At 37.9% G+C, this 21735-nt stretch overlaps 1 non-coding gene across 1 annotated transcript; it reads left to right on the top strand.

The window, feature by feature from the left end:
* The first annotated feature begins 16738 nt into the window (after positions 1–16738).
* On the top strand, positions 16739–16870 carry LOC111763546 (small nucleolar RNA SNORA31). Its single transcript, XR_002796395.1, has one exon. It is a non-coding gene; the product is annotated as a small nucleolar RNA SNORA31 (small nucleolar RNA).
* Positions 16871–21735: the final 4865 nt, after the last annotated feature.

Below are 21735 nucleotides of genomic sequence, written 5' to 3'. Positions count from 1 at the left end.
CTGTTGGCTTTTATAAAGGGTATTTGAGGTAGAAGTTTACAGCCACAAGACCATAAAGCATAAGTTACTTCCCTCACAAAAGTCTGTTGCCTTGTGTTGGAGCAAGATGGCTGCCAGTCTCTTCGAAGGTTCAGCCTCCCTCTTCCTTCTAAGGCTCCGTGGTTCCAGCTCCTTCCTATCTCAGCTATAGGCTGGCATAAGGCTTCGTCTCTCTCCCCGGGGCTCTATTCTTTTTTGGGTTCAGCTACTCTGATCTTTTCACAAGGTCAGCTGTAGACTATCAGGTTCTCTCTCTTCCTAGGGCGTCTGCCATTTCTATGGAGCTGTCTCTATTCCTGTGTGTTTACATCCCAGGGCTCCAGCATCAAAACTCGAACTCTCTACTCTCCTGTGTCATTTTCTCTGTGAGTCCCCACCCAACATATCCTACTGACATGGCCAAATCAAAACCCTAATCATAATTTAATCAAGTGAAAATGAAACCTCTGAATTTAATACAATCTGATACACCCAGAGGAATAGACCAGTTTACAAACACAACCTAATATCTATTTTTGTAATTCTTAAACAAACCAAACTGCCATACCCCTCTATTATTGATCCTTAGCGTTGACACAGCACCTTCTTTAACACTGATACACTATGGCTGTTAACTATAGTCCATAGGTTATATTAATTGTATTTTTCCTGTGCATCACCATATTTTTACTACCTTGTAATAGTGACATATATTGGTTGTAGTTCATAGGGGAGCATTTTTTTATTTTTACTATTAACCACAATCCTCATCCACCTTTGGGTTCACTATGTTATTCAATCCCTAGATTACTCTCTAGCTTTCGCTCAGTTGACATTTATATCCTTATACTACCCCTTTCAGACATAATCCCATTTATATAAGCAAGCTGTGTTATATTCACTATAATGTGTTACCATCAGCTCTATCCATTTCCAAACTTCCATAATCAAGCTAATTAAAAAAATTCTGCATACATTAAACACAGTACCTTTTCCAGCCATCATCCCATCTCCTAGTAATCTATACTCTAGTTTTAATTTAATGTGTTTATTCTTCACATTTTGTTCATATTGGTGAGACCATACAGTATTTGCCCTTTTGTGTCTGGCATATTTCACTCAGTATAATGTCCTCAAGGCTTCATCCATGTTGCCCTATGTATCAATTTCATTTTTCCTTACAGCAGCTTAGTATTCCATTGTAATGAATATACCACATTTTGTTCATCCATTCATCAGTTGATGCACTCTTGGGTTACTTCCATATTTTGGCAATTGTGAATAATGACACAAATATGTGAATAATAACATCAGTGTGCAAATTTCTTTTTGCATCTCTGTTTTCAGTTCTTCTGGATACATTCCTGGTGCAGGGATTGCTGGATCATATTGCAGTTCTATATCTAGCTTCCTGAGGAACTGCCAAACTGTCTTCCAGAGAAGTTGTACCATTCTACATTCCCACCAATGGTGAAGGAGTGTTCCTATTTGTCACATCCTCTCCAGCACTTGTTTTCTGTGGGGTTTTTATTGTTTGGTTTTTGTTTTTATTTTTAGTAATGGCCACTCTGTAAGGTGTGAGATGATATCTCATTGTAGTTTTGATTTGTATTTCCCTAATAGCTATGATTTTGAACATTTTTTCATGAGCTTTTTTGCCATTTGTAATTTTTCTTCTTTGATTTATTTATGAAGTGTATTATGCTGACTGGTTTTCTTGTGTTGAACCATACTTGCATGCCTGGCATAAAACCCACTTGATCATTATGAATAATTCTTCTAATATGTTGTTGGATTCAAATAGCAAGTATTTTGTTGTAGATATTTGTATCTGTATTCATTAAGGAAATGGGTATGTAATTTTTTAAATAATATCTTTATCTGATTTTGGTATTAGGGTGATATTGGCTTCATAGAATGAGTTTGGTTGTGCTCCTTCCTCTTCAATTTTTTGGAAGAGTTTGAGTAAGATTAATATTAAATCTACTTTGAATGCTTGGTGTAATTCACCTGTGAAGCCATCTGGTCCTGGGCTTTTCATTTTGGGGAGTTGTTTGATGACTGTTTCCATCTCTTTACATGTGATTGACTTGTTGAGGTCTTTTATTTCTTCTAGGGTCAGTGTAGGTTATTGGTATGTTTCTAGGAATTTTTTCCTTTTCATCTACATTGTCTCACTTGTTGGTGTACAGTTGTTCATATTATCCTCTTATGATCTCTTTTATTTCTGTGGTGTCAGTAGTAATGTCCCCATTTTCATTTCTGATTTTATTTATTTGCATCTTCTCTCTTTTCTTCATCAGTCTAGCTAAGGGTTTGTCAATTTTTATAAACTTCTTGAAGAACCAACTTCTGGTTTGGTTAATTCTCTCTATTGTTCTTTGTTGTTGTTCTCAATTTCATTTATTCCTGCTCTGATCTTTGTTATTTCATTGCTTCTGCTTGCTTTGGTAATAGTTTGCTGTTGTTTTTCTGGTTCTTCCAGCAGTGTAGTTAGATCATTGATTTTAGATATTATTTCTTTTTTTTTTTTTTAATATAAGCATTGAGGGCAATAAGTATCCCTCTTCACTGCATCCCATAGGTTCCTATATATTGTGTTCTCAATTCTCATTCATCTAGAGACATTTATTAATTTCTCTTACAATTTCTTCTTTGACCCACTGATTATTTAAGAGTGTGCTGTTTAAGATCCATTTATTTGTGAATTTTCTCTTTTTCTGACTGTTGTTTATTTCCAGCTTTATTTCATTATGATCAGAGAAAATTATTTGCATAATTTAGATCTTTGTAAATCTATTTTTATAACACAACATATGGTGTATCCTGGATAAAGATCTATTGGTACTTGAGAAGAATGTATATCCTGCTGTTTTGGAATACAATGTTCTGACTAGGTTTAGTCCATTATCATATTTTTCAAGTTGTTTCTTTATTGATCCTCTGCCCAGATGTCCTATTCAATGATTAGAGTGGTGTATTGAGGTCTCCAACTATTATTGTAGAAAATCTCTGTCCCTCCAGTTTTGCTAGTGTTTGCCTTATGTAATTTCAGGTATCCTTGTTGGGTGCATATACATTTATGACTATTATTTCTTTCTATATATTGCCCCTTTTATAAATACATAATTTCATTCCTTGTCTTTAATAATAGTTTTGTTTTTAAAGTCTCTTTCATTAGATATAAGTACAGCTATGCCAGTTTTTTGTTGGTTACTGCATGCATGGAATATCTTTTCCCACCCTTTCACTTTCAATCTATTTGTATCCTTGGATCTAAAGTGAGTCTCTTGTAGACAGCATATAGATGGCTCACATTTTCCTATCCATTCCACCAGCCTGTGTCTTTTGATTGAGGAATTTGCTCCATTAACATTCAATTTTATTATTGTAAAGGCAGTTCTTACTTCACCCATTTTGACCTTTGGCTTTTATCTGTCGTATCTTATTTTCACCATTCTTTTTATACTTTTAGTTACTTTTACTGATATAATCCTAATTTCTAGACTCACTTCCAAACCTCTCTCTCCTGTCTTTTCTTTTCAGGTTGTAGCACTCCCTTCAGTATTTCTTGCAAAACTGCAAACCAGAAACTGCAAAATATTCAATACCTGTGAATATTTTAAACTCACCCTCATTTTTGAAAGACAATCTTGCCAGATATAAGATTCTTGGCTGGCAGGTTTTCTCTTATAGTATATTAAATATATTGTACCATTGCCTTCTTGCCTCCATGGCTTTTTATGAGAAATCAGCATTTAATCTTATTGGGTAGTCCCCTATATGTGATGAATCACTTATCTCTTGCTGCTCTTAGGACTCTCTCTCAAACTTTGGCATTTAACATTCTGATTAGTAAGTGTCTCAGAGTAGGTCTATTCAGATTTATTTGGGTGGGTCACATTGTACTTCTTGGACACAGATATCAATGTCTTTCAATAGGTTTCAGAAATTTTCTACCATTATTTCCTCAAATATTCCTCCTGCCCCTTTTTTGTTCTGGGACACCCATGATATATGTGCACACTTCTTGCCATCATTTATTTCCCTGAGACCCTGCTTCATTTTTCTCCATTCTTTTCTTTATCTGTTCTTTTGCATGTTTACTTACTGAAGCCCTCTCTTCAAGCTCACTGATCCTTTCTTCTGCCTCTTCAAACCTGCTGTTATATGCCTCCAGTGTATTTTTTATTTCATTTATTGTGCCTTTCATTCTCATAAGATCTTTTCAATGTACACTTTCAAATTCTTCTTTGTGCTCACCTAGTGTCTTCTTAATATGATTAATCTCTTTGGTCACCTCATTGAATTTATTAAGGAGGTTTGTTTGAACATCTATGATTAGTTGTCTCAACTCCTGGAGGTTTATCTTGTTCATCTGGAGGTTTATCTTGTTCCTTTGACTGGACCATAGCTTCCTCTTTCTTGGTATGGATTGTAATTTTTTATTGGTGTCTTGGCATCTGACTTACTAGATGTATTTATTCTGGACTCAGTTTTTCTCTTTAGTCTAGGGCTTTCTATTTAATTCGCTTGTGCTACAACCCCTCTTTGTTACTAGGTTCAACTTAATTTGAACTTTATAGTGGCTTGTTTTTAGCCAATCTGAGTTTTTTCAGCTGTTTTTCATCTGTTGCTTGCCTTTTCTCCCTTGCTGGTTGTGGAATAAGAACAAGGATGCAGTTGGTACTACAAATTATGAAGGCTGAAGCTGCCTGCATTTCTCCAGGAACTGATGAAGCCTTTCCCAAATTTCTCCCATGCCAGTGATATGATGGGGCTGCAGCTGTGTGTAGTAATCCAAGTCATGCAAGCTAAGACTGTCTGTAATTGCCTGGAGAGACTGATGAAACTTCATACCTTGTCCTCTCTTCCCTGGGGTGGGGATGGAGCCACAGGTATGGGAAGGAAACTAAGCCATGCTGCAATTTCCTAGATAAAGTGACTAAGCAACGGCCCCCTCCTCCCCTACTGGTGACAGGGATGGAATGATATGCGTGTGCAACAATCTTTTCCATGTGAGCCAAAAGTGACTGCACTTGCCTGGAAAGGCTGCCCAATAGGTTGAGCTGACTCTTGGAGCAACTGGTTCTGCCTCCATCTTGCCCCTCCTCTGTGTTTATCTTTTTTTCATGAATTCTAAATATTAGGGATATTAATACACTTGTCAAATATATAGGAAATATTTTCTAAGTTTTTTTGCTTTTTAGTTTTCTTTGTGAATTTTGTTGATACAGAGATATCCTCCATTATAATGTAGTCAAATCTATCTTTTCTTTATGATCCCTTTCATTGAAACATCTCCCTCTTCAAATGTTATTGTATAATTCTTACTAAAATGCATCAATGCTACAGAGAGGTCTAGGAGGATGAAGATTGAAGTGCAGTTAATGGATTTTAAACTATTAAATGATTAGAATATCTTTCATCACTTTCTAGGAACAATTTCTGTGGCATTATGAGCTCTGATCCCAGATTGCTAGAGTATTAAAAGTAAGTACAAACTAATATATCAAGAAATTTATATGGATAGAAGTAGACATGATCAAAGTCTATGGGTGAGAGGAATAAAGGGCTGAGTTAATGATATTAATTTCAGTCTTTCACTCTGCGGACTGAGGGACTGAATTGCCAAAGAGAAAAGTGACACTCTTTGTCCATCCTCAAAAAGTAACTCCATGACCTATAGGAGGTGAGATCTCAGGGGGAAAAAGTGGAGGTTATGTATCATCATAATAATGTAGTTAATGAGTTTGAAGGCTTTTGAATACTTTTTCCTCATTATTTCAGTTTAGCTTGAAGTGTCAAAATGAGATAGATAGAGAGGAATCATTAGCTCCATTTCTAGAATAAAGAAAGTGAATTTCGGAATGTTCAAGTAATTGATAAGCCCAGAACAGTACCCCAGTGTGAAATACCATACTCTATTCTTATCCTTAGAGGCATGTAGTTTTGTGTGTGAAACAAGATATATAAAAGGAACAGAGTTTTGAAGAGAACACAGACAAGTATTCTATAAAGAGAATATGGGGAAGTAGATGTGGCTCAAGCAATTAAGCTCCTACCTACCATATGGGATGTCCCAGGTTCGGTTCCCAGGGCTTCCTGGTAAAGGCAAGCTGGCCTGCACAGTGAGGGGGCCCACATGGAGAGCCGGCCCATGCAGCAAGCTGACACAACAAGGACATACAACAAAAAAGAGACACAGAGAAAAGACAATGAGAAACACAACGAAACCAGGGAGTTGAAGAGGCTGAAGCGATTGGGTGCTTCTCTTCCATATCAGAAGGCCCAGGATTGGCTCCCAGTGCCTCCTAAAGAGAAGACAAGGCAAGCAGACACAGAAGAATGGGCAGCAAATGGACAGAAAGAGCAGACAGTGAGTGCAAGCGGTGGGGGGTGGGGGGGAATAAATAAATAAAATAGATCTTTAAAACAAAAGAGAGTATATGGACTAGTGTCAAATTAAGCACAACGAAATAATGTAATGTCTGGTACTAATAATGAATGACTTCAGGAAACTAAGAAAGGCTCACGGTAATGTTGCCTAGACTATTAGAAAAGAGTTGATGGGGATGTTAGTATTTCAAGTGGCAGTTAGAATTTAGCAAGTGGAGAGAAAGAACATTTCAGACTGAAACAGAATGAAAAAGCACTGAGGTAGGAACGTGGGGACAAAGAGGAAGGCTATGAGGAGGTTGTCCTGATTGCGATTGGCCTCGTCAAGAGCAGGAGATTGGGCTAGAGATGTAAAGCTGGAACTGCAGAACCTACAACACCAGACTGAAAATTTTGAAACTGAACCTTTGAGCAATGGAGAAGCATTGCAGGGGGTAGCAAATGTTGAAAGACAGGTGCAGCAGATGGAAGGAAAAGTGCTGGAAGCAGGAAAAAATAGTTAAAAGGCTAACTCAGTCATGCAGATGCAGGAACTGATGAAGTGATGAGGATTTGTTATGCCAGTGGGGATAGAAAAACACAGGGGTAAAAATTCAGCTTCAGACATGCTGACGGAAACTTCTTCCCAGGGAGTGGAGATACTCTGATGCCAGTGAAGAAAGTTCAGCAAAGAGAGAGCTCAACTTAAAGAGTAAGATGACTAGGGCAACCCTGTGAACATACACCCTTGGGGTGAAAGATGGAGAAGAGGGCTGGATGAAATATATGCATATCGACCACCAAGCCTGCATGTAGCTAGTACCCGATAAATACTTGTTCCTGCTTCCCCTCCAGGGCCCTGGGCCTGCTTGGTTGTGCTGGGTCAGAGGTCACAGCTGGAGATGGCACAGCTAAAGAGCATATTGGTTTAAACCTGATAACTAGGATTGTGAAAATAGATGAGCCCTCAGATACAACAAAATAGAAATTAAACAAAAATTAGAGGTCCAAGGAGTATAATTCGAGGAGCATTACCATTAAGGGAGAAGACAATCTAACAACAGCAATTAAGGAGCAGGGGAGAGGCATAGTTCCTCTGAAAACCACACAATTATCTTCTAAGCATGAGGTTTAAAGCTTCATAGTCACTGAAAGGATGTGAAAGATAAAGCCAATTGAGAGAGCAGAGTTATGCTGCCAAAGAGACCCATTTGAGAGTGAAATAGAGGTCAAAACCCCATTTTAACATGGAAATTGGAAACTTAGCCAGATGTTCCAGTGCTAAGGTATAGTTCAAAAAGGGCAGAACTGACGGATTATTAACCATGCCAGCTGGCATTGCAGAATTTATATTTTCTTTGTTATCTGAAATGTACAATCATAACAGGAACATTAAGAACCTGAGTAGGTTCAAGGAAGGGTATGTAACATTATAAATTAAATTTAACTGTAATAAATAAAAACCAACAGCAGAGGGCTCCCTTCAATGCCTGGCAAATCCTCCAGGAAGAGACACTCAAAATAATGGAGATTTTTACTTTTTGGTAACTTCTGGTAACAATTTAAAAATTCCATACATAAAGGGGAAAAGAAACTATGCCTTTGTGTATAAATTATACAGTATTTAAATCTTCAGTCCCTAAGCTTCCTTTCTTCAAAAATTTATGTTCTCCTGTTTGCTTGTTTGTTAATGAGAAACTTAATCTGAAGTTATTAATACTATAATCTGGGGGTATTCTAGGTATAAAAAGCCTCAATAAAGTAGAATAACTTCGATCTTAAAGTATTTCATACTATCCACTGGATGACACACAGAAAACATTTCCATAAAATTTTAATTTTTGACCTTTGATCCCTGTATCCAAAGGCACAAAATAGAAATATAAGAGGGCTATAGTTTGCAACCAGGAATCTTTAATAATTTGGGGCCCAGGGAGAACAACATCTCATTAAATTCCAAGATGTTTTTAAAAGAGTCAAAATCTTATTTATATTTTTAAAAGATATTTTAAAAGTAAAGAGTTTGGGATCATTTATAGAGCTCAAGATATATGTAGTATACTTTTGGTAGGTCATCCATATTTATAGCCAACAACTTTGAAATTGTTAGAAAAAATATAGGTAAAATTCAGTAGACTTAAAAACAAATGAATTTATATGGCTAAGAGTCTTCAAAAAAGAGTCGGGAGGTCATCAGAGGGGTCACTCTTACACATGCCTCAGCAGGACCTCAAAAACAGCCAGAGTAGATACAACCCTAGGTACTGGTTCTCCTGAAGGCTATGGAGACCCACACAGTAAATGGTCATGGCAGATGGATTTGGGGTTCTGTGCCATGTCAGTGGGCCCTACTTTGGAATTTGTGTCCCTGAGTGTGATGGAGCTGGACTCTGATGTGAATTTTCTATACATGCCTCTTCTGTCACTATTACTAAACCTGTGGTTGGCACTAGGGATGGTGTATACTCAGGGGACTTGAATCTCTGGACTACCCATGTGCCAGCTGGGCCCTGAGCCTCAGCAGAATTGCAACACCTACCCTCCGGTTCATTGGACTTTCCCAGGTCAGCTAACAGGGAGGTGAGAACGATCAACCACCATACTAGGGAACCAAGAGTGCCTACAACTGCAAGCAGGAGAATTGCATCCATCATCCATGGGGAATCTAAGACCCCTCTCAATATAGAGGTGGAGTGGACATCACCATCCTAGGATCCACAGAATGAAGGAATAAAATATTGATTAGATGGACTTACTGACATTCTACTGTAAAACTATTGTGACTAGTAATAAAAGAAATCGTAATATTGATGTGGAGAAAGTGGCCACAGTAGTTGCTGAGGGCAGGGAGAAGGAAGAAGAGATGAGATGTGGGGGCATTTTTAGGATTTTGAGTTGTCCTAAATGATATTGCAGGGTCAGATGCTGGACTTTATATATCCTGCCATAACCCATTGAATGTACTGGTGGAGAGTGTGAACTACAGGGTAAACTATTATCCATGTGGTGCAGCAGTTCCCCAAAATGTATTCACCAAATACAATGAATGTACCACAATGATGAAAGAGGTTGTTGGTGTGGGAGGAGTGGTGTGTGGGGGGGAGGGGTATACAGGAACCTCTTAGGTTTTTTTAACGTAACATTTTATTGTGATATACGTATCTTCAAAAAAATCCAATTTACAAAAATGATGGGGATGAGGGGATGGGGAGTGGTTATACGGGTACCTCTTACGTTTTGTTTTTTTAATCACTTTTTTCCTTCTTTACCTTATGTCTTTTTAATGTAACATTCTGCGTGAGCTATTAACTTTAATTTTTAAAAAGTGCTAAAAAAATTCAGTAGGCTTTACCTCAAAATGTTGTGATTCAATTCACACATTACCCTTTGAAAGTAAAATGACTATCAAATACCAGTTTTAAAGCTAGTCAAATAGGGCACTCATTTTGAATACTGAAATTCTTATTTTGATTCATATCTCTGATAGCTTCTTTGGAGTCATCAAAATAAATCATTAAGTACACCAGGAGTCAGTAAAAATTTGGCCCACTGATATTTTGCACAGCCCACAAGTTAAGACTGATTTTACATTTTTAAATGGTTAAAATATTTTCAAAAGAAGAATAACACTTTGTAAAAAGTGTATGAAATTCAAATTTGAATGTCAATTAAATCCGAATTCTGTTAAGTAAAAATTTGTTGTATTTTCTCTCTTGTTATATAAGTACTTACATAATACCCTCAATTTTGCCTCTTGGCCCACAAAATATAAACTATTTATCATCAGGCTCTGAACAGAAAATGTTTGCCAACCTCTGAATGATACTGTTATTTAATACTCCTTGAGTTCTTTCTAATTAAAGGCACTAGATCCCAAAAGTATCAGTAATTTGGAATTACCTGGATAGCTTCAAAAAATACTGATATCTGTGTCCCAGCCTGTGATAGTGATTTAATAGATGTGGAGTATGACCCATCCTTTGAAATTATTGCACGATCTCCAGGTGTTTCTAATGTGCAAACTAGTCTGGAAACCACTGAATTTACGTTGGCAAATTCAATCTACCCAACTTCTACCATTCCTTCAGCAGATCACCTTTCTACTCCTCTTTCTTATTCCCTAGCACATTGCCCTTCCCAGCCAGCTACTCTAAAACCTTTCAATTTGCCTTAAACCCTACATTTTCTCTGCCCAGCCTCCATTCTCCCCAGCCAAGTGACCTTCCCACCAACACAAGATCAAAGCCAACCCCATATTAAGTTCACCAATTTTATTTCCATAGTATTTCTTAAATCCATTCTCTTCTCTCCAACTTTTCTAGGACTATACTATGGTGATTAAAAAGAGGTTTTAAATCAGCAGATCTGAATTCAAGTCCCTATTCCACTACTTATAAGATATGTAACCGTGAGCAAACTGTTTAATCACTTTGAGCATTAATTTCCTTATTCATAAAGGGAGATAAAAATAATACTAACAGTAGCAGTTTGATATTATTGATGAATTCCAAAAAGAAATATTGGATTATTTTTGTAATCTGATCTGTACCTGGGCATGATTGAGTTAAAATTAGGGCGTTGAGTCCCCATCCCTTGGTGGGTGGGGAGTCACAGATAGAATTCATGGCAAAGAACAGAGCTGAGGGTCTCTTATGTTGGAGTTTTGATGTTGGAGTTTGATGCTGGCCTTAAGCTGGAGCCCTGGGAAAGAGACAGAGCCGTTCACCTGATAGTCTACAGCTGACCTTGAGGAGAGAGGCAAAGCCTAGAGAGCCTCATCATCTACAGCTGACCTTGTGGAGGAAACAGACTACCTGAGCCCTGAGGAACCCAGGAAGCCTGAACCCTTGCAGATGCCGGCAGCCATCTTGCTCCAACACGTGAAGACAGACTTTGGTGAGGAAAGTAACTTATGCTTTATGGCCTGATATCTGTAAGATCCTACCCCAAATAAATACCCTTTATAAAAACCAAGCAATTGCATCCCTTTTGGCTGACTAATACACTAACCATATAGGAATCTTTATGAGGAATAAGTGAGATTCGCTTGCTATTTAAAGTGGTCTATCACACTGACTAGCAGCATTGGCATCACCTGGGCACTCACTAGAACTGTAGAATCTCAGTCCCCACTCAGGCCTATTGAATCAGAATCTATATTTTCACAAGTCTGAGGGAGTAATGCCTCTCAGCAAGCCCTTCAGGGACACAGCAGATCCCAGGAGCTGCAGTTCTCAGGCTTAGAATTGGGGGTGTTTTCAAGCTTTGGGCCTTACTGATGATTCTGAGACACCAGGAACAACCCCACTCAGCCTCCAATAGCTCTGCTATCACACTGTTACAGGAGTAAGAAATTAATTCTCAGAGAAGGGATGAGGATTTTTCAAACTTACGTGAGAAGAGCTGGGATTTCAGTGCCGAAACCCTGCTCTTCCCACTGCTTCTTGATAAGTCGACTTAGAAGCCCTCTTGAATGAACATAAGATGGGTGTAAATAGGTAGTAGAGGACTCCAGGAAAATGAAAGGAATAGCCACAGCTTGTAAGTACGACCATCAGTCTATCCCAGTGAACACTTCTGCCTGCTTTTTACAAACAGATATGATTAAGTCGGAGTGCTAAATGCTGAGCCTAATGCAATAGTCAGTTACAAGCATCTCAACATGTTGTATTGGGCTGAGTAAAAGTAAAATCCACTCCCCATTATATAATGTATCTATTTTCCCACAGAGACTGACTTGCTAAACTCTAGGGCAAATACTAAAAAGAGAACTTTTTTGGGGAATACTGTGCCAATTACATCCAACCTATGGCCATGAACCCTCACATTTAAGCCAGCTTCCTGTGCCTTCTGAAAGGTCATGCTGGAGATCATCTTAATTAAGCATTTATTTTTAAGTTAGGCCAGGTCTATATAAGCAAAGGGGGAGAAAATGTTCTACCACTAGCTAAACCATTTGGTTCCTCTCCAAAGAACAAACCAAGACCATTTGTAGATATGAATTAAAGTAGGGCAGTGAGCATTTACTTAAATCTTCAAGTTACTGAATATGTATGCAGACTTTCATTTCACTGGTGAATAGAATACTTACCTATGTGGAGACACTACTTGGAGAAAGCTGGTGCAGAGCTGTACCCAGGAGGTCAGTAAATACCCCAGGATCAGACAAAGGCACTTTAGAGGCAATTCGAGTCAAACATGACTTCAGCAAATAAGTATTTACTGAGTACCTGTTCTGTGCTCAGCACTATTCAGGCTTTATTCTTCATTACACAATATAACTTCTCTGTGAGCTAAAGACACATTTCCATCTTCTTCTAAAGGCAGAATGGAGAGATAATGGTGGTTTAGACAAATTCTAGCTGTCTTGTCCATCCCTGTTCTGCACTGATCCATGCTACTGAGGTCCAAGCTCTTCAGTGCTTTCCAGATGCTTTTCCTCTCTTGATGTAAGTCGTTTTGAGTTGGCGCCAGCTGGAAAATTCTTGCATGCTTCATTTGACTGAGCTGTCAGTTCAGTTCCAAAACCAGATGAGAGAGAGAGAAACAGGAAGGAAGAAAGCGGTAGGGATGAAAGGATGGAGGGAGAGTCAGAGGAAGAGAGAATGGAAGGAGAAAGGACTTAGGTTAATTCTACCCTCTGGGTTTCTAGTCTTAACCATGACTTTTTCAAAAGGAATTACTGGTCTGTTCTCCAGATGTTCAATTTTGTATGGGAAGGAGCTCCAGAGATATGTTGAAGCATTTCATTAAAGAGCCATTATTAAGTATCTCATTGTGGTTAAATCATGCATTTCCCTCATTTATACGTGTATCCTTTTCTCCTTAACGAGAAGCCATCAGAAACTATTTAATGGATGACTAAAAGGATAAATAAATGTCCAAAGGCAACCTGAGTGTTCAAGTGCCAACCTACAGGAGCTAATGATCCATGATACCACCTACTGAAAGGAAACAAAGCACCAAGAAAAAACTCAAGGTCACTTGGTAGAAGGGTGATACTCTTCCAAACAAGACGTTGTTGGCCAAGGGATAACGTACAGATATAGAACACTTAAAAGGTGTGGTAGAACAACAGAAGCCACTGTAACAATAAAGTCTTCAGAATGACCTGGAACACAGAAATTTAACCAACTCCCTTTATAGAAGGAGTTCAGTCATGTTTAGCACACACTCAAAAAAAATCCATTATCTTATTAGAAGAGAATTAGAAGAGATGAAAAATAATGCAGGAAACAGGAATGGAAAAAGGGCAATGGGTTGAAAGAAAAGGAGGAAGGGAAAGAGAAAGGGAAGAAGTGAGGGAGGAGGGAGAGAAAGGGAAAGAGGGAGAGAGAGACAGTTTCTTTCTTCAGAGGCAACCTGGGAGTTCTGCATCATTTAAAAAAAAAAAAGAGGATGTCTTCACTTGGAAGACGGTATTATGCTCAAACTAATGCCATGTATAAGACATCAATTTTCTGCTAATGCCTCTAAGGCAAGATGAATAATTTCCTACTATTTGAGGCAACTCAATGGTGACAAGGAGGCAACAGTCCATTTTGCCAGGTTTATTTCAGAAATGGAAAAAGAATGAAGTAAAACAATAAAATTCATATTCCTCCTTTGTCTACAGCCGAAACATCAAGCTCTAGTGTGAGAGATTAATGTAATATCATTCCCTCAAGTATTTTGTTTTCAAATATTTATTTCTCTGTTCCAGAAGAATTGATATTTAGTAGAAAGTAACACTGTATACAATCCAACTAATGGACATTTTTATATCTGTGTTTTGCCTTAAATTCTTCAGCACAGGCAGTATGTGTGAAAGTAAACTTCAGGTATTGTCTGCTGGCCTAAGCAGAAATCTACCCATAGGAATGGTTAGTTAGTGAGCTAGGTAGTAGTTAAGTGGGAAGCCCACATCCAGAGGAGGCTACTTCATCTGCATCAGAGGCTTATGAAATTAGTATAAAGAATATTAAAACTGAGCTCTCACTGATGAAATTAATTGCACTCTTGATATGTGGGTAAGTTCATTTTTAATATTCTTTATGCTAATTTCATAAGCCTCTGATGCAGATAAAGTAACCTACTAAAATAAAATAGTTTCAAGACACTACCCACCCTACAAAAGAAATACAGAAAGGCTTACGACCTGTACCTCCTGGAGTGGTTCTATATCCAGCTTGAAGGTCAAAAGGGTAACCTGATGTCAACTCTCCAGGCAATGTAATCCTGCATCTGAGAAATCTGTGTGTCTGCTTCAAGTAAACCTTCCATTGAACATGTGATTTAATCTTCTAAAGGCAGAGAGCTAAGACCTCCTCAGGCTTAAGCAGATGGTCTGAACCAGCCTGGCTCTGCTTGGTAATAAATATGAAATATCTGAATGTGGTTTTATTTGAGAATTTTTTTAATCATAAAATGATGGCGAGGTGGTAGAAAAGTAACTAACCTCATCCACCTCAAGCTTATTGGCAGCTCCTGTTATCTACCAAAAATAACTTGAGTTGTCCATTCCCAAAATGATCTGGGGCACTTCACAAAAGAGGAGTAATTGAGTTTAATAAGTAGAGCTGCTGCTTTCTAGTCTGTCTTTCCAATGTTGAAAAGTACAGCTCAAAAGAGAGTCTCTTGGGCATCAGCCCCATCAAGCCTGGATATTGGGTGACAAATCTAGCCATTGATTACAAGGACCACCCCTACTTGTGACTTTGGCCTAATCCTCATGATCACTGCCAAACAGGCTGCTTCATGACTTATTGGCCAATTGGTTCCCAGCTATGAATCCTGTTCTCAGCTTTTCAACATTTGCTTTGGTTTCCTATTCTGCATTTTTATGTGCTCAATAATCTACATATTAATAAGTCCAAGATATTAATGAGGAATATTAATATACTGTGGAAGGTTAGTGTATGTTTTGTGTGCAAAAAAGCGAGCATTGGCTTCTAGGAATGTCAAACATGGAATCATAAACCAGGTGCATATTAAAAAATTATACACCATAATTTAAGTGGGATTTTTCCCAGGTATGGGACAATGTTTCAACATAAGAAAATCAATTAACATAATATATCACATTAATAGAACAAAGGGAAAGACCCACATGATAAAATCAGGAACAGTGAGTTCTTTAACTTTGCTCTTCGTTTTAAAGATGATTTTGGTTATTCAGGGGCATTTACCTTTCCATATCAATTAAATGGTTGTCTATTCCATTTCTGTGATGAAGTCTGTTGCAATTTTGATGGGAATTGATTCAGAAGAGGTATTTGACAATATTCAGCACCCTTCTGGATAAAATCACTCATAAAACTAGAAACAATATGATAAAAAGGTATATATGAAAAACCCACAGCTAACATCTTACTCAATGACAAAAGACTAAAAGTCTTCCACTTAAAATTAGGAATAAGACAAGGAAGACCACTGTCCCCACAGTTATTCAACATTATACTGGAAGTTCTAGCTAGAACAATAGGGCAAGAAAAAGAAATAAAAGAAATCCAAACAGCAAAGGAAGAAGTAAAACTCTCCCTATTTGCAAGTGATATACACAGAGAATCCTGAAAATCCACAACAAAGCTACTTGAGTTAAATAACACATTCAGCAAGGTGGAAGGGTACAAGACCAGCAAGCAAAAACAGTTATGTTTCTATACATTAGTAATGAACAATCCCAAAAAGAAATTAAGAGGGAAAATCCATTTAAAATAGCCACTAAAGGAATCAAATATCTAGGGATAAGTTTAACCAAAGATATGAAGGATTTCTACATAGAAAACTATGAAACATTGCTGAAAGAAATCAAAGACCTAAGTAAATGGAAGGACATTCCATGTTCGTGCATTGGAAGACTAAATATTGTTAAGATGTCAATTCTACTCAAAGCAATTTACAGATTTGATATAATTCCAAACAAAATTGCAACTGACTTCTTCAGAAATGGAAAAGGCAATCATCAAATTCATATGGAAGGGTCAATGGCCCCGACTAGCCAAAATCATCTTGAAAAAGAACAAAATTGAAAGACTCACCCTTCCTGATTTTAAAACTTTTACAAAGCTCCAGTTGTCAAAACATTTAAGAGGTGGTACAGGTACAAACATATAGACCAAATGCATCAAATTGAAAGTTCAGAAATAAACTCTCATACCTCTGGCCAATTGATTTTTTTTTCAGCTACGTGGGGCCAGAAATTGAACCTGGGACCTTATATGTGGGAAGTCAGCATTCAACCACTGAGCTACATTGGCTCCTCTGAGCCATATATATCATAAGAGTTTAATATCCAGAATGTATAAAGAACTACAACTCAACAATAAAAACACAAATAATCCAATTAAAAATGAAAAAAAAAATGCATCTCTGACAGACCTGGAACAGTTTATGTCTGCTGCTAAGGATTCTACTACAGATGCAAGATAAAAAGGTCCTTGCACTTTCTGTCAGCCTGGTTGCCATAACCAAGATTGAATGGGGGATTACAGGAAACTCTAAAAACAAGGGGAAGGGGAAATAATCTTTGCTGCAACTCAGAAACAAACTTGTAAACAGCAAAAAATAAATAAAAATAAAAAAGAAAGAGAGAAAGATTTGAATAGTTATTTCTCCAAAGGAGATATACAAATGGCTAAGAAACACATGAAATGTGATTATCCATCAGGGAAATCAAAATCAAAACCACAAAGAGATACAATCTCACACCCACTAGTAGGGCTACTATTCTTTAAAAAAAAAAAAAAGGACAATATCAAGTGTTGGAAAGGATTCTTTTCTTTACTACCTTTTAATATTCCCCTCTTTTCTCAAAAATATCTTTGTAGTTATAGTACCTCATAATTTCCAAAGTTATGAACAGAAGAATGAAAGATTAAATGAATGAATGGCATTGCTTTCTAATGTGTTTCTTTGTTTGAAAGTGCTGCCTCTCTCTCTCAGGAAGCCCCCCTGTGCTTTTGTTGCCCCTCCAGTTAAGGCATGAGAATTGAGTGGTTTTGCACACCAAATGGAACTGATAAATAAATGGGAAGAGACAAGAATATTTGCTTCAGGAAACTCACATGGGTTCAGAAGAGGAAAGAAACTTAAACCTTGGGTAGATTTAGACCTCTGGGGTCAAGATGACTCTGTCTGCATCATTTCCCCTGGATTTCCATTCAGAAGCTTTCTGATGAGTCATCTGGGAGCAGTTTGTGCAGCTGCTATCGGTTACCCTCTTTTTAGAACATATTCCAAGGGACTGAGACCCTCAAATTCGCCTCCATGTAGAATGAGTTCATTTTTACTTCTGTATGTAACAGTTAGACATGAGCAGCACACGCTAGCTGTTATTCGTACCATAACTTAGCACATTATTATGGTACTTCTCAAACTGAAGTCTTGGCTCCATTGAGTCTGTTCTAGTGAAATCCTAGCAAATAAATTCTGTTTAGTAGAAGGATATTTATATTGTTACAGAATTTTGGGACTACCTTACTCTTAGCAGATGATCTCAATTCTCACTTCACTGAGAAAAGAGAAGCAATTACAAGAGAATTTCCACAGGCTTTTACCAAAGTATCTACTCACATTCTTTGCTTTCCCACATCTTCCCTAGATTAAATTTCATTCTTCTATATAAGTCAGCCCTTCCTCTCGTGTACTAGATTCCATCCCTCTTGCCTAAGAAAAAATATCAATCCATCAATTCTCCTTTATATCTCCTACATTATTACCTTTAACTATCTGCTGGATCATTTCTATCAGGATTCAAACATGCTATGATATTGTTTCCATTTTAAAACAAAACAAAATACTTATTTTGATCCTACTTCTACCAACTACTGCCACATTTTTTGCAGCTAGTCACCAGGCTGTCTTTTTTTCTTTTACCCCTGCTCTGCCTTAAATCCACTCCAATCAGGTTTTTGCCCTCAACTCTCCACTGAGACTGTTCTTGACAAATCACCAGTTATGTTCTTGTTATTTGATCATTTTATTTGATCTGTCACTTAGACATGTGATGTGTTGATCATTCACTCCTCATATACAGTTTCTTTATGTGGTTTCCTGGACAACACACCTTTGGTTTCCCTTCTTACTTACTAATGACTCCTTGATTGGTCTTCTATTTTTCCCTGATGATTAATGTTGTTGGAAAACCCCTAGGCTCAGTTCTTGACCTCTTTTCCTTTCTTCTACCCTCATTCCCTTGGTGATCTCATCAAGTCTGGAGGCCTTTGTACTCATTCCCAACCAATGTCCTAACTTCAGCTTTAGAGACCCTGAGAAGTTTGAATTCAATTTACCTTGTAATTCAGTCACTCTTAGGACTAGACTTAGAGCTTGGTGTTCAGTGATCTTGACCCTGCTGCTATAGAGATACAAAGTTTCTCTAAGGGTGGTCATAAGCAGTTTCTGTTCCCTTACCCAGACCAGGAACTGAGAACTTAATGCCCTGAAATCATAATTTTCATTCCATACCATCTCTGGCACACAGAGATGCAAACAGCCTCTGTACATTGCTTATTTTCACTAAAATGTTCTAACGCAGCAACGGCTTGTTCACCCAAAGCCGATGTCCATAGAGGATAATTTAAATAACTTTTGCCATACAAACAGCGTAATTATTGCCTTTAAAACAACCTCTACAAGATTCCCATCCCTAGACTCTGTTCCCCAGAACTGCACTTGCATACCAATAACTGTATCAGTCATGGTTCAATCAGAGAAGTAACCACTATGGTTATTGTGAAATATGGAATTTATTATAGGAATCAGATGTACACAATTGAAAAGGAGCTGGGGAAGTAAGTCTTGCCAGGGTAGTAGGAGGATTAGAGAGGAGATACTATCAGGTCTTCCTGAAGCACTGACACATGTGGACAAGTTGGAGCTTGCAGGAGCATCTGGAAAGCCAGTCACGTCCAGCTGCTGGAGTAGAAGCATGCCATGCAGGGTCTTGGTGGAGAAGTCTGTGGAAGGATTTTACTCTTGTGCCTGGTGCTGGGCCTCTGGGTGCTTTTGGTCAGCAAGGTCATCAGCCAAGAAGAGGAGTGGGAGAGAGTGAGGACAAGCTGGAAGCCTCCAGCACATCTGTGTGGGTCTCTCACTGAATCTAGCCTGATGAGCTTCAGAGAGTAATGGTTGCTACTTCACATGTTTCTTTGGCAAAGAATCAAATATGAACAAGGAATCTGGAACCTAGAACCAAATAGGAGCAAGGAATCTGGGAAATGTAGCTCCAGTTTAACCAAATTGGCACAATAAAAACTACCGCAGGATATACCTATAGGTTTTTCTATCTCTTTTTTACACATTTTGGGTAATTTATATTTTCAAAGAAAATCATCTATTTCATCTAGATTTTTTTAAACTTTGAGCAAATGTATATGTAGTATTTGCTTCCTACAATTTAAAAAATCCTTCTAAATCTATAGTAATTGCAATGGAGTTAAGAATTAACAAATGATTTTGACTACTGAATCATTTTAAAGATCTTTTACTTTCTAATATATTGTAAGTTAGCCAAAAGTAAATAGCTGAAATTACTGAAACTCACTAAACTAGAATTCAGATGCCTTGATCCTTGATAATGATTGTAAAACTATATAATATTTACCTTGTGATTTTAAAAACCTTGTGATTGGCACCCTCTTGTACCACCTTACCCGCATCCTGTTCTACAGCTTTGAAGTCGTAGGCTCACTAGACAGGCACCTAAAGTTTAATAGTGAAGGAACTTGAGTCAGCCCAGAACTAACCCACCCCAATTCCTAAACTATCTTACTAGATGAAGCTAGATTTAACCACACTTGGCCTGCCTGATGTGCTTAGTAGCTTCATGTAATGGATCTGTTCATGTTCAATAACTAGATCACCTCTAACCTTGTTATCCCAGGCCACTATACTTATTTGCATAAATCTGCCTATCTTTTGATAATATACAATTATCAGAATTATGGCAGTTCAGGGAGACAGATTTTAGGCCAATAGGCCATTTGATCTCCTGCTTTATGCTTAGCAATAAACTCTTTCTCCCTTTAAAACCCTGGTGTCTCAGGAATTGGTCATTTGAACCCCTGGACCAACCAGAGAACCCTCCCGCCTCCCGCTTTTGCTTGGTAGCCTTAAGGCAAAATTTTTACTTTTAATGTTGTATTTATGTCTTCTCTTTCTCTAATTAAGTTACCAAGATTTGGGTTTTTTCTTTTAAAAAAAAAATCTACTTTTTATTTTATTGCTATGTTCTTATTTTTGTTTTGTATTTAATGAATGTGTGCATGTGTGTTCATTAATTCCATTAAATTTCTCTGAACTTAATTCATCACCTTTGTCTTCTAGATTTAAAATTTTAGCTATTTTCAATCTTTCTCACTTTTAACAAATGCTTTTAAGCCATAAATAATCTTTCTTACTGCTTCTGGATAGTATATTGATGCTATCACATAGGTTTTGATAAGCAGCATTTTTCTTGTCATTAATTCTTGCATAATCTGTAACTTTGCTTATGATATCCTTGTTAAATCAAAAGTTGTTTAAAAGAAGCAACTTACATCTACTTTTTTTTTTTTAATTTTTTTTATTTTTTATTGACTTTGTAATAATATTACATTAAAAATATATATGTGAGGTCCCATTCAACCCCACCCCCCCACCCCCCCTCTCCCCCCCCCCAACAACACTCGTTCCCATCATCATGACACATCCATTGGATTTGGTAAGTACATCTTTGGGCACCTCTGCACCTCATATACATTGGTTCACATCATGGCCCATACTCTCCTCTATTCCATCATGTAGGCCCTGTGAGGATTTACAATGTCCGGTGATTACCTCTGAAGCACCATCCAGGGCAGCTCCATGTCCCGAAGACGCCTCCACCTCTCATCTCTTCCTGCCTTTCCCCATACCCTTTGTCCATTATGTCCACTTTTCCCAATCCAATGCCACCTCTTCTATGTGGACACTGGGTTGGTTGTGTCCATTGCACCTTTATGTCAAGAGGAGGCTCAGATTCCACCTGGATGCTGGATGCAATCCTCCCATTTTCAGTTGTAATCACTCTAGGCTCCATGGTGTGGTGGTTGTCCTTCTTCACCTCCATCTTAGCTGAGTGTGGTAAGTCCAATAAATCAGATTGTAGGTGCTGGAGTCTGTTGAGGCTCAGGATCTGGCTATCACATTGTCAGTCCAGAGATTCAAATCCCCTAAATATATCTTAAACCCCAACATTAACTGCACCTCCAGCACATTAGCATGAAAGTCTTATGAAGGGAGATCCCATCTGAGTCCAGATTCATCACACATAAACACCATTTCCAAAGAGGGGCCATCTGCCCTGGTAGTTAACCCCATCGGCCATGACCATAACTC

The sequence above is a fragment of the Dasypus novemcinctus genome, chromosome 11 (genome assembly GCF_030445035.2).
Source record: "Dasypus novemcinctus isolate mDasNov1 chromosome 11, mDasNov1.1.hap2, whole genome shotgun sequence".
Lineage (NCBI taxonomy): Eukaryota > Metazoa > Chordata > Mammalia > Cingulata > Dasypodidae > Dasypus > Dasypus novemcinctus.
Note: the sequence above shows the minus strand (reverse complement) of the source record. Positions and strands in the feature narration are given on the sequence as shown.